Genomic DNA, 13,971 nt, shown 5'->3' on the forward strand with positions numbered 1-13,971 from the left:
CGGTGTTTTTGTAAACAAGGGCCAGGTTTTCCCAATATAGGGTCAAAACAATGGCTAATTTAGAAAAAAGACAATGGGTGAAACTGACAAAAAGTAATCTTTGAGGTTTTAGGTTTGTTTTTTCATGGTGGACCTACAAGATCCTAGAATTTTTCGTGAACAAGGGGAAGATTTTTCACAATTTAAGGCAGGCAGAACAATGGCTAATTTAGGAGAAAACTGAAATCGACCTAAAGTATTTTTTTTTCTCTTTTTTTTTAATTTGGTCCTAATTCTGAAGTGCTCAGGTTCCATCAGTTAAGGAAAAGACTGGTTAAGTAACTTGGTGGAAAAGTGATCTTTTACTGCATCACAATTTATGGACAAAACTGCTTTTAGGGGAACGAAATGGGTGTACATTTCTCCTAAAACAAGACCATCGCAACAAATAGCCATTGTTTTGTCACTTGTGCCACTGACCAAAAAGACACATCTTTTTTCCTATTCACCAGCTGTACCTGCTGCCAACAGAGCCTCTGCTTGACCAAAGTAATGAATTCTGTTCTCTTTTTAATAGGGCTACTACTACAGGGAGCAAAACAAACAAAAAAAATTTTTTTTTTCCTGGGCTTAAGAGCAATACCTCCCAAAATTTTACTCTCTATTGGAGTTGGTATAGCTGGGGCAGATAAGGATTGTCATTCAAAACCAATATTTTAATTGAGCCACTATTCTACTTAGTTGGCATGGGCCAATTTCCCAGGGCAGGCAGTGTGTGCTAATAACTCTGGGCTCCTGGGGGACTGGGCCCTAAAAATAAGTATTATGGGACCCCATAATTTCTGATTGCGCCTCCACTTGTTCTTTACTAAATTTTCGCCAGTGCAAATAGGTGCTATAAAATAAAAAAGAACTGTCACCTTAATAATTTCCTTTGCCATTCTAAATCAAATAATTCTCTCTGTGGCCCTTGAAATCATTCTGCATTGTGATATTCCTTTGCTACCTTTGCTGTTACCCTTTCCAACATACACCGTCAAGCTCCATCTCAAAAGTAATATCCCCTCTGTGCCCCCCAAAGACAGTCTGTAGCCCCCAAAGACAGATATTATGGGGCTGATTCATCAAAGTACTAGTTTGAATCCCGAAATGGGAAAGATTCGGATTAAATACAATAATTTCTGATGATCGCAAATATCACGAAAATGCTTATGAAAAAATCATATTAGTCATGATAATATATTGGCGATCCGTAAGTGACAAAATTTTCGTATCCGAACGATCGTAAATGGCGGGAAAACCTTTCTCACTTTGATCTTTCTGTGCATGATTTTGGAAGCCTCACATAGGACTCAATGGCACTCTGCAGCTCCAACCTGGCCCAAGGAAAGTCACGAAACTGACAAATTTTATCGCAAAGTACAAAAAAGTTGCAGAAAATACACACAATACAAACAAATACAAATTTTTTCGTGCCTGTCGTATTTTAATAAATAGGCCCCTATGTATTGTAATAATCCCCTGTTGCCTTAAAGGTTGCCCTTTTCAACACATAACCTGAAATCCAAAGTGTCACAAAAGAAGCAGTGTTTTCTGTGACTTAACCTTTTTAGTGCCATAGGACGTAGATTCTACGTCCTAGGTACCAAGGGACCAAAGTGCCATAGAACGTAGAATCTACGTCCAATGGCACTATCGGGTTTACAAGCGCTGCGCTCGCTTTTAAAGCAGCGCAGCGCTTGTAAACCCCTCAGATCCCCCTAGGCAATGAGCAGAGCAGCACATACTCACCGATCCGGGTCCCCCAGCCGTACCGATCGTCGCTCCAGCCAATGACAGCAGTGGACACGCATTGATGACGTGTCCACTGCTGTCCCTTTAAAAGTCGCCGCCTACTGTCGGCTCCCTCACTCCTGCTGCGCACGTTGGACATGGTGGAGCTCCCCTGCTGCCTTCCTGCTGGATTGATCGCCCCTGATCGCCTGCCTGCCTTGGGTAAGCTGAACTACAACTCTCTACCACTGTTTATTTTGCTTATTTCTATCTCAACTGTCTAAAAAAAATTTTTTTTTTTTCCATTTTTTCTTCTATCTTTGTCATTATTACACTTTTGCACACATACACACTTATTTACAACTTTCCCAAGCACACACAGACACTTACACACACACTTACACTTACACTTTTTTTTTTTTCTTCTTTCTTTTCTTTTCTTTCTTTCTTTGCTTTCTTTGGCAGTCTTTTTTTTTTACTAAAACTTTATTTCTGATCTTGCTCTATAATTATCTGATTAATTTGGTTGCATTTTAGTGTTTTTTTGGCATTTTCATAATTGATTTCTGTTTTTTTATTATTTTATTGTATTGTAACTTTTGTATTGCTATTGGGTGCTGAATTTGCAGTGACGTTGGTGGATCCAGGGCTCTGACCACCGATTTCATTGCAATTATTGTTCTTCTGTTGGTTTAGGTGGTTTTATTGGATTTTACTGATTTTATGGTGTTTTATCTTTGCATTGTTCTTTATTGTGTGTTTAGTGCCCCCAAAAAGGTTGCTTTTGCAGTGACATTGGTGGATCCAGGGCTCTTACCACCGATTTCATTGCAATTATTGTTATTGCTTTTAGTGGTTTTATTCCATTTTAACTTCATTTGATTTCAGTTGTTCTAGAAAGGTCCAGAGGTGCTAAGATTGTTCTGGTAGTTTCTATTGCCAAGGGTTAGGCTGATGCCACACATGGCGTAGGGCTGATTTTTTCAGCAAGTGGAAAAACGCTTGCCGAAAATTCAGCCCTACGTCTGCTACTTGTGCTTGCACCCGAATGAATGGAATACGCTCGGGTGCAGGCACATGTAGCCAATATACGCATGAAAACGCGAGACTTTGCATTCTCACGCGTTTTCATGCGTATATCGGCTACATGTGCCTGCACCCGAGCGTATTCCATTCATTTGGGTGCAGGCAAAAAAAAAAGGGTGCATAGAGTGCAGCCCCAATATTTTGCATTTTCAGGTTTGGCGGCCATGTACTTATGTGCAACCAGACATAGGTATCGTTTTATTCAGGGGAACTTGCAGATTAATGGTTAGTAAGTTTTTGGTAGTTGCAATGGAGATTTTGGGGAGAAATCTAGGTTTGTATCTGGTTTTTCCTTGATTTCTGACCAAAGCGCTGACTTCTGCAAGGGACTGCGGCCACAATTTTCCATGTAGAAAGAGAAGAGTGGTGTCTCTGAATAGCTGAAGGTGTGCACTTTTTGAAAATATATAGTTTGCGGGGGTTATTTCACAGGTATGGGGGTGTTTAGACTAAATAACTGCAGGTAGAGCAAAGCCCCCCCTTATGCATTGCCCCTGTTAGGGGGCATTTGGTGGCCACGTCTTTATGTGCACCCATACATATGGGGTATCGTTTTATTCAGGGGAACTTGCAAATTGAGGTTTAGTAAGTTTTTGGTAGTTGCCATGGAGATTTTGGGGAGAAATCTAGGTTTTTTATCTGGTTTTTCCTTGATTTCTGACCAAAATCTAGGTTTGTATCTGGTTTTTCCTTGATTTCTGACCAAAGCGCTGACTTCTGCAAGGGACTGCGGCCACAATTTTCCATGTAGAAAGAGGAGAGTGGTGTCTCTGAATAGCTGAAGGTGTACACTTTTCAGAAATATATAGTTTGTGGGGGTTATTTTACAGGTAGGGGGGGTTAACACTGAAAAACTGCAGGAAGTGCACATAGAGCGCAGCCCCCAAAATTTCAACTGAAATTGCCCTTATGCATTGCCCCTGTTTTGGGGCATTTGGTGGCCACGTCTTTATGTGTACCCATACATATGGGGTATTGTTTTATTCAGGGGAACTTGCAGATTGATGTTTAGTAAGTTTTTGGTAGTTGCCATGGAGATTTTGGGGAGAAATCTAGGTTTTTTATCTGTTTTTTCCTCGATTTCTGACCAAAGCGCTGACTTCTGCAAGGGACTGCGGCCACAATTTTCTATGTAGAAAGAGAAGAGTGGTGTCTCTGAATAGCTGATGGTGTGCACTTTTCAGAAATATATAGTTTGTGGGGGTTATTTCACAAGTAGGGGGGGTTAACACTGAAAAACTGCAGGTAGTGCACATAGAGCACAGCACCCACATTTTTAGCTGTAATTGCCCTTGTACATTGCCCCTGCTTTGGAGTGTTTGGTGCCCATGTCTTTATGTGCACCCATACATATGGGGCATCATTTTATTCAGTAGAAGTTTGTCTTTCAAATTTGCCTTTGTTAGAAAATTTTTATGAGATTTTTTTTGTCAAATCCACATTTGATCATGCGTCCAAGTTTACGTTTTAGAAAAAAAAAAAAATGTCAAAAAAAGTTCCAAATTTCACAATGCACTGACAAAAGGTATTTGGCTTTTGAGTGAAAACTACATTGCACCTAGAAACCTGAAGGTCTGTAGTTTCTAAAGATACCAAACATGAGGGGATATTTTAGATTTACATATGTTATGCTGCATCAACTGTTACAAGCGCTTTTCCGCTTTGTTCTGGTGTGATATTGTACAAAGTATTTCTTTAGTTTGGGGGTTACTTCTGGACAGGAACTGTGGGGTACCACCACATATTTGGTATCGTTGGACTTGGGAGTATCAGGGCTTTTACAAACAACAAAAAAAAGTGTGTAAAATTAACTTTTCTATGGAAAAAAAACTCAAAATATACAGAAATTTTTCATAATTTTTTTTTTTTTACATATTTCACCCAAAATACACATCATATCTCCAGAAAAGTTATAAAATTTGGTATGTATGTCGAAGCCCAATTAGTGACGAAAAAAACGATATATAATTTCCCTAGTTTCATGGAGGTTTTCCTACCAAAAAACATTGTTAAAGTGAATGAGTACAAAATGCTTAAAAAACGTCTGGCACTGGGGGGAACCGAAATGACGAATTCGGCTGGCACTTAAAGGGTTAAGGTAAGTGTAAGTGTGAGGACAAAAACAAACAGCACATTGTCCTTGTCCATGCATATGTAAATATTTACAAAGGGGACTGTAAGAAACTAGTCTGAACTGTAAAAATAGTAAAATAAAACAGCTTAGTGAGAAAGCGAACAGTCTGTTTTTGACCCAGCGTTTCAGGAAACATGTTTTCATTTTGGGGATCAATATTAGTCATTCTTGTCCAAGGCAAGCCTTCTAGTATCACTGAGCCCTACTGCACTCAACTAATGGCACATTAATAATACAAATGCTGTGTATTTTTATGAATATTATATGATCCTGGTTATAATACACAACAGCCATGCATATTCTATAAATTCTATCCTTATAACAGTGCTTAGTGATGTAATTTGTCATTACTTACTGAAACTTGTGTTTTATAATAAATTCTGTACCCCCTGTTGAAAAATATAAGCATATTAGAAGTCACCTTGGAGATCCATGACCAGTATAAAAGCACTTAAAATTGCCCTTTTGCCTTTATATAGTCATGGAACTCTTCAATTACTTATAATATCCTTATATTTTCCAATAGGGGGTAAATTATTCACTCTATTATTCACATCTCAGCGATCTCTAGTGTGTAGGCTCCTGGTCATTATAGTCGTGCAGCAGGTAGCTTTTCTGCCTTGCAGCAACTGGAGCCTTGGATCGATTCTGACCTGAGCTTTATCTGCAAGAAGTTTGTATGTTTTTCCCATGTCTATGTGAGTTACCTAAACAACTACAAAAACACAATAAGGTTCATTACTTACTAATTAATGTGTGTGCATGTTACTTTTAACTGTAAGCTCCTCTGGAGAAGAGACTAGTGAATCAGCAACAATTTTTTTGGTGTGTGTGTTTAGTAAACATGTTGGCGCTATACAACTAAAGTATAATAAATAAATTATGGCTCATGGGGTGTTTCATGGCTTTATTATGCTGAAAAGCGTTTCTGAGAAAAGCTAATTACATTTGCTGTACTTGTGCCCATGCAACCAATTATCTCCTCCTAGCATGGATATATTATGAATGACCCATTAAAAGAGAAAAAAATCAGTTGGCCTGTATTATTCATGTTTCATAAGCCTGTTCCTTCATATGTACCATGAAAGGGACGGGATGTATTTAGCATTGACTTTCTCATAGACTGCTCTAAGCCTAAATAAAACAAACTGGCAGTATTCTGGGCATGCTCAAATTATTCTTTTTTACAGTTTTTCTTTAAACTTTTAAATCAATGATGACAGCTGGTTATTTAAAGTTTAAGCAGTGCAATAGTGCCATCCCTGTGACTCAATATCCTGGTTTTGACACTTTTTTTTCTGGGAAAATACTGTATTTTCTAAGACCTGAAAAAACAGCACATACACTTCACAGAGCACTGGAAGTCTTTATTTTCTATAGAACTTTCTATGGTGCTTAGTAAAGAGTCAGGATGTATTTTTAGGCTGTTAAAATTCCAAAAATATAGTGATTTTCACTATATTTGTAGTTTAGACTGCAGCATTTTTGTTTGTAGGTCATTAGGGCCAGATTCACTTTTGCTCATACTTTAAGAATACGTTGGGGGTAAGTTAAGTTTAAATAAGTGGGGAGTAATGTAACTACGTTTGCCCAGGTGCAGTAACCCATAGCAGGTAGCATTTACTAGTTACTTGTTTAAAAGCAAACATCTTATTGGTTACTATGGGTTACTGCACCTAGACTTAGTGCCTTTTATTACAAATGGAGGGGTTGTGTCTCAGCTTTGGGGTTTCTAAAAATTTGGTACGGGCTGTGAACAAGTTGGACATTTTCTGGTATAAAACAACTTTCACATACTGTGACAGGAACTTTATAGCAAAGTCCAAACTACTTCAAGTCAAGGTCAATCCAATTAAAACTTTAAAACAATACAAGAAAAATGTAAGGCTGGGAGAATTACATTGTTATAGAATTTTATTACACAGTTTAGGGCAAGGTTCAGGGAAAATACAATGTGATTTCTGTATTCAGTTTATATTAAAAAAAAAGTATATTTTCCTTCAAAATGACTCGAAAGAATGTGCTTTTAATTGAATTGCTGTATTTTTACCACTGGCATGGTGCTCAGGGAAAATGATACAGTGCATTGTCAGACTGCCCAACTGTAAAAGGCAAGTAGGATGGCAGCATGGTGCTGCATTACTTTTTATCAGAGCAGTGCATTTTTTTGCTAAAAGGATCAGGCCTACTTTGTTGCCACACCCAGTAAACAAAAACACACAGCTTTTTACATGGTTGGAACGCCAGGCACACTATGGTCCCTACGTTTCATGACATATGGTGGACTCCAAGCAGTTCATGACAGACACAGTGGTGGCCCCAAAGTATTTCATGGAAGATGCATTGTGGCGCCCAAACATGTCATGACAGACAGTTGTGGTCCCCAAGAATTTCATGACAGACAATTTTGGGCCCCCAGGCATTTCATGACAGACAATTGTGGCCCCAAGCATTCCATGACAGACAGTTGTGGCTCCCCAAGCATTTCATGACAGACAGCTGTGCCCCCTAGACATACAGTTCTGACACTCAAGCATTTTATTACAGACAGTCATGGCCGTTGTGGAGGTAGTATTGACCTTCAAGCATTTTAAGACAGACACAATATTGGCCCACAAGCATATTATGACAGGCAGTTGTGGCCCCAAGCTTTTTTATGACAGAAAGTAGTAGCCCACAAGAATTTAATGACAGGCAGTTGTGGCTTCCCCTCCTCTCCAGGTACCTGTGCTTTATATAGTATGTTGGTTTCATCTTGCAAGAGTGCGATGGGCCAGCAAGAAAAGAAGAATTTTATGGGACGATCTGGGAATGTGAATACTAACCCAGTATTCCCCAATGTATGGAAGCTGATGTACAGATATGGGCATTTGGGGAGCAGAAAGACACAAGGAGAGACTGAGCAATATAACTATTTTCCATAGGAGAATAAAGAGATCTTCCCAGGTATCCTTTTTCAATAGACACTGAAGAGAGAGGATATCATTTTTTATGTAATATTTTTAGGAGGTAAAATGGGTTTCAAAGTTTTTTTTCTGATTTAATAAACGTTGTAAGGAAGGGGCTATGTTATAGTAGAAGATCAGTGTGACAATATGTCTCCTTTAAATTATTGGGTTTTTTGAGTATGCCCAGCTTTTCTTGATATTGATAGTCACATTTGTGACAAGATTGCATTTGGTCTCTTTCATTTTCTAAAACCATTTATTTTGGTTTCTACAGTTATATAGACACAAACAGCTAGATAACTGATTCAAACTGGAGAGCTACACTGAAATTACGCATATATCTGGAAAAATAGTTGCAAATTGTTTTAGAATACAAGACCTCATGATGAAAGGCAACAGTCCCTTCCTTTATTGACTGGGTGAATGTGTTCTAAATGTGTCTAGTGTGCAGATGTATTTTCAGCTTGCAAAACCCTCAGTATTTGTCTTCCACAACTAATTAACATGTAACACCATAATTCCCATAAAGCATTTACAGGTAAACATTTAAACAAGACAAATGCACCAAGTTAAACCACGTTTAAACTGTCCTATAACATCCCATTATTGATCCAGAGGAAAGTAAACAAAGACCCCAGAAATGACCTTTCTAACTGATCACTGGGAAAATTATTTTCTGGCAGTCTGGTTTTCCCTAGATGAACCTTTTCCTGCAATTACAGGCAGATCTTTGTTTTAACTACTTACCTCCTATATATGTAAAAAATGTAGGTTAAAATAAGGAAAGGGTGGTCTCAAAGACATGTTTAGAGAGTTAATTTAAAGGAGTGGTTCACCTTTAAAATAACTTTTAGTATGATGTAGATATTGATATTCTGAGACAATTTGCAATTGGTCTTTTTTTGTGGTTTTTCAGTTATTTAGATTATTGTTCAGCAGCTCTCTAGTTTGGTATTTCATTAGTTATCTGGTTGCTTACCCTAGCAACCAGTCAGTTATTTGCATGAGACTGAAATATGAATAGGCGAAGGACTGAATAGGAAGGGAAGAAATAAAAAGTAACAATAACGATAAAATTGTAGCTGCTGAGAGAAATAGTTTTTTGTCTGCTGGGGTCACTGACCCCTTCTGAAAGCCAGAAAGAGGCCGAAATGGAAGGCAAATAAAAAAACTATATATATATATATATATTTATATATATATATATATTTATATATATATATATATATATATATATATATATATATATATATATATATATATATAAAAAATGAAGACCAATTGAAAGTTGCAAAGAATGGAACATTCTGTAACATACTAAAAGTAACTTATGGGTAAAAGCAATAGTTATTTTTCTGTCAGTGTAAATGTAATTTTACAAAATATGTAAATATCAAAGCATCTGGAAGTCTTATTTTATTTTATATATTTTGTATATTTATTGAATATGCTGATAACTAATCCCCGTAGTTCACTTTTAGGGGCTGAAATCGTTGATTAAAGTTTGTTCAGTAATTGAGATCTGCTCTGTAACTTGTTGTTCTTATTTTTATTGAAATTTAAGTTCAGAACTTGACAGTTCAAATATTGATAATGAATTTTAATAAATCATAATGTCATAGTAAAGATTATATGCATACACTACAATCTTCTTTCCTAAATTTCCAGACATATACACAAATCATATATCCACAGAATATGAAGACAATGTTGATAGATACTGTACCAATGATAAAAAGAGGGTTGTCTATTTTCCCCATGAGAAATCCTTATTAAGGACATAATACAGAAGCCACTAGCCATGCATAAATGAAACCCTTTAAAACTAACAACATTCTAAATGTATTTTTGTATCTTGCATAATGCTGGAACATACAGTACTTTTAGAACAACTTTGTAAAAAAAGACAGCATGCCACGGCTATATGTAAAACATTCTTTTCATTAAAGCAATTAAAATATTGAAATTATAGTACCTTAGATAAATATTGTCCATCCAGTAGCTTAAAATGCCACTTGCATTACTTCTTAAGGTGCCATCTGTGGGTTTTTAATAACTTGGTTGGAATGTGTTGACAACTGATACTAGATTGCCAGGAAATGACCTTACCCCTCTGTCCCTTGAGATATGTTATTCCCTCTATAGTTTACCAGTCATATGACAAATTTGCAAAGTGAGATGTTCCATTTCAGTACCTTCAGGTTTCAGGTTCACCTGCACTCCGAAACCTAAGCCTTGGTTAAAGAATATAAAATATGTTATGTAGCTATGCTTTTTTCACTTAACGTGCTGTCATGTATAATTCAAATCAACACAATATTGTATTAAAAAAAGACATTTCCCCAATTTTTTTCTATTATCCGTTGTTTTATTGTGTAGTTTAATACCAATGCAAGATGAAAGAAATAGTAATATACACCGTCAGCAAAGTGTATCAAATACATATAAACAGTACTGTATTTGTTATTTTCAGTTTACTGCACTAAGAAATCCAAGCATTGTATATGCAACTTTGCATATTTGCAGTGGGTGTGAGGCGTGGTGCAAGGCATATATTTTCCCTTTGCACCTTGCTCTTAAGAATTTGCACAACCATTTGTGCTCCAAGAATGGAGCTCAGATTCTGTAGCTTTGTCTCTCTTTCTTTCTCTTGCTTGCATATTATTCAGAACACTAAGGGGTTCATTCAGGAAACCACAATTTATTTTTTTTTAGAAAAACTCATATTTTTTCTAATTTATTGAACTTTTTGTTATGTTCACAATATTTTCGTTAAAATTCCACAACTTTTTTGTGGTTTTCATTAACTTCCATGAAAAAGTCATATTTTTCGCAATGACTGCGACTATTTCGGAATTCATTCAAGCTTTGAAATAATAAATGGGGAACAATTTGTGGCAGCATAGGGCAGGCATAGTATGGCACATACAGGCAGGGTAGGGAAGGCATAATATGGCACACACAGGCAGCATAGTGCAGGCTGAGTATGGCACACACAGACAGGGTAGGGAAGGCAGAGTATGGCACACACAGGCAGTACTCTGCCTGCCCTATGCTGCCTGTGTGTGCCATACACTGCCTGCCCTATGCTGCCTGTGTGCCATACTCTGCCAGCCCTATGCTGCCTGTGTGCTATACTCTGCCTGCTTTATGCTGCCTGTGTGTGCCATACTCTCCCTGCCTTATGCTTTCTGTGTGTGACATACTCTGCTTGCCCTATGCTCCCTGTGTGTGCCATACTCTGCCTGCCCTATGTTGCCTGTGGGAGGTAAACCTGGCAGGGGTTTGTTCTGGGAGTTTGTTAGCATTTGGAAATAGTCATTATATGGTCCCTAAGGTGTGAATTTATATGCTGCGGGTAGCTGTGCTATCCACAGGGGAGGAGGAGGCATATGGATTTTAGGGGATGTCTTAATATGACATAATATAATTCTTTCACATATGAATAAAGGGGATATCCCTACAGTGAGCACCAACCCTTTGGGTTTTTGCTGCACTACCATCATTAATGTGGGTATGATCTTAAAAGCTCTTGTAATAACATGGCTTGAAGTGGGTGTAGTTTAACAAAGGGGAGTGGCCAAAACTGACTTCTGTTATCGGCCCTCCACTGTGTAGGCCAGAAAAATTTTCTAGGTCACAGGGAATTGTCAGAAAAAGTCCAATGCTATCATCTGTCTCTTGTATTTATCTGCATTAGCTGCTTAGTTTAAGTACATGAAATGAAAGTTGCTAATAAGGCACTTCTAGTTTGAGTCTATACCAGGAAAATATTTTGAGAATTTATTTCAAACATTTATGAAAATGTAATCGGATCTAGACATTATGGTAATTTTTTTCCCCTAATCCTATCAATTAATACTGTAGAAAACAAAGATGCAAATGTATATCTATTTTATCTGCCTCCTATACTGGCAGCAGATGGCTGTGTGCTCCTTTTTTCGGAAATTTTACAAATAACCACAAAAAAATTGAGGAAGTGTTTAGTTACATTGTTTGCAACGTTTGAGTCATGCCCTTGAAAAACACAATTTAAATATACTATCCACCAAGTAAATATAAATAATATTTGTGAATGATTTAAGTTATTAAAAGGCTTAATACAATTATATATATAAAAGTAAATATCCTGTAACTTATTAATGCTATTGTTAGAAGATCTGCCCGTGTATTGGAATAAAAACCTATGTATGAGGGGCCTGATTTATTATTACTTGGCCTTTAGGCTTGAGCAATCATATAGGAGAGTTTACCAACTCACGCTGGGTTTCATGCAGAAAAAGCTCACAAATTTCCGTAATGTTTACTAAATGGACTTTTGTTGAAGTGAAATTTCTTCATAAATGTTTGGCCCTTTTCTGCTCCTTGTAACCCTGGCAATAAACTAGCCTCAGATATATAAACGCCAGCACATAACACCCTACACCTCCAGAGAAAGTGGCTAAATCAGATATAAGAATGGTATTACTATTAAAGGGGTAGTTCCCCTTCAGGTTAACGTTTATTATGTTATAGAAGGGCCTGTTTTATAGCAACTTTTCAACTGGAATTCATTTTTTATTTGTTATTAGCCTTCCTCTTTTGACCCTATCCAGCTTTTAAATGGAGGTCACAATGTTACTGTTATTTCTTATTAGGTATCTTTCTATTTAGGCCCTCCTCTATTTAAATTCCAATCTTTCTTTCAAACCACTGCCTGGCTGCTAGGTTAAAATGGACCATTCTGGACAACAGGTTTCTGGATAACTGATCCAATACCTGCACCTGGATGTCATAATAATGGATAAAATATTAGATATGGTTTATAATACATTTAAAAATCATAGGACTGTACTTCCATAATCTCCATGCCACTCTACTATATATATATATATATATATATATATAAATACCCAAGTAGAACACTCGCTACAGATTCTGAACTATTAGGAGATTGCTATAAATAAATCAAACCTTGGGAGACTGCTGCCTATTATCTCTCATCATTGTCTATTGATCCTATAATATTATAGTGCCCCAAGAGATAATTGCCTATTATTTCTCATCTAGTCAGTACATGTAGCATTCTTGGGAATTTGGAGAATGCTAAATTAGGATGTTTCTTTTCGTTATCTGTACTTGTCAAAGAACTGCAACCAACTGAAAAATAAAGGTTTTAATGAAAAATATCTGATTCAAGGGAATATTGGAAAATAAAGCTCGGCATCTAATCACTTAATGTTTCTGTTAATTGGACACAAAAAACGTAATAGTTATGCTGTTTTTGTTCATATAAAGACCAAAGACAATGTAACTATTGTTTAACTGCATTGCAGGATTATACAAACAAGAAATAGCGTTAGCAGAAATAATGTAATAGTTAAATGTACTTCTGGCTGAAAAAAGAAGTCTATTTTAATATTTTATAGAATGGAACCTGTCACAAAGAAATATATATTTATGATTATTTTGAGGCTAACACATTATTCTGTTATGCCCACCCCACTTGCCTTCCTTAATCACTGAAATTCTATTAAAGAATATTCTCTTTCCCATGTGCAGCAAAATTTGCTCTATCCTCAGTCTTTTCTAAGCAAGATAAATTTGGAGTCGTGCAAGGGAGAATCTTGCCTGTAGATGAATGCATTAGAAATTCCTTTGTATTCAATGGACACAGCAAAACAGCACACTGGCTTTAACAGCTTTGTTCTAATATTTATTACCGCTATGTCTCTTAACATATTCTGTAAAACTTCAAAAATGTATAATGGAAATAACATTGTCTTGCAAATGTTTGATGGAGAATAGACTATTGTAAGCATCATAGATTTATTATTGGCATTTCTCTGGTAATCTGTAATTATATAAGCATGGGTGGGACTACTGGGGTGTAGTGATGTGCAGTGGTCCAACCCAAACCTGCCCCTTCTCAACCTGAGTGTGACCCAGCCTGAGGTTGAGAAGGGCACACAAACCTAACGAGAACCCCCTTAGCTGACATCAGAGATGGGGCCAGCTGTAAGAGTTTACCACCACCCGCAAACAAAGAAGGGGCCCAAATAAAGTCATGTG

This window comes from Xenopus tropicalis, chromosome 6 (genome assembly GCF_000004195.4).
Source record: "Xenopus tropicalis strain Nigerian chromosome 6, UCB_Xtro_10.0, whole genome shotgun sequence".
In the NCBI taxonomy this organism is placed as follows: Eukaryota; Metazoa; Chordata; class Amphibia; order Anura; family Pipidae; genus Xenopus; species Xenopus tropicalis.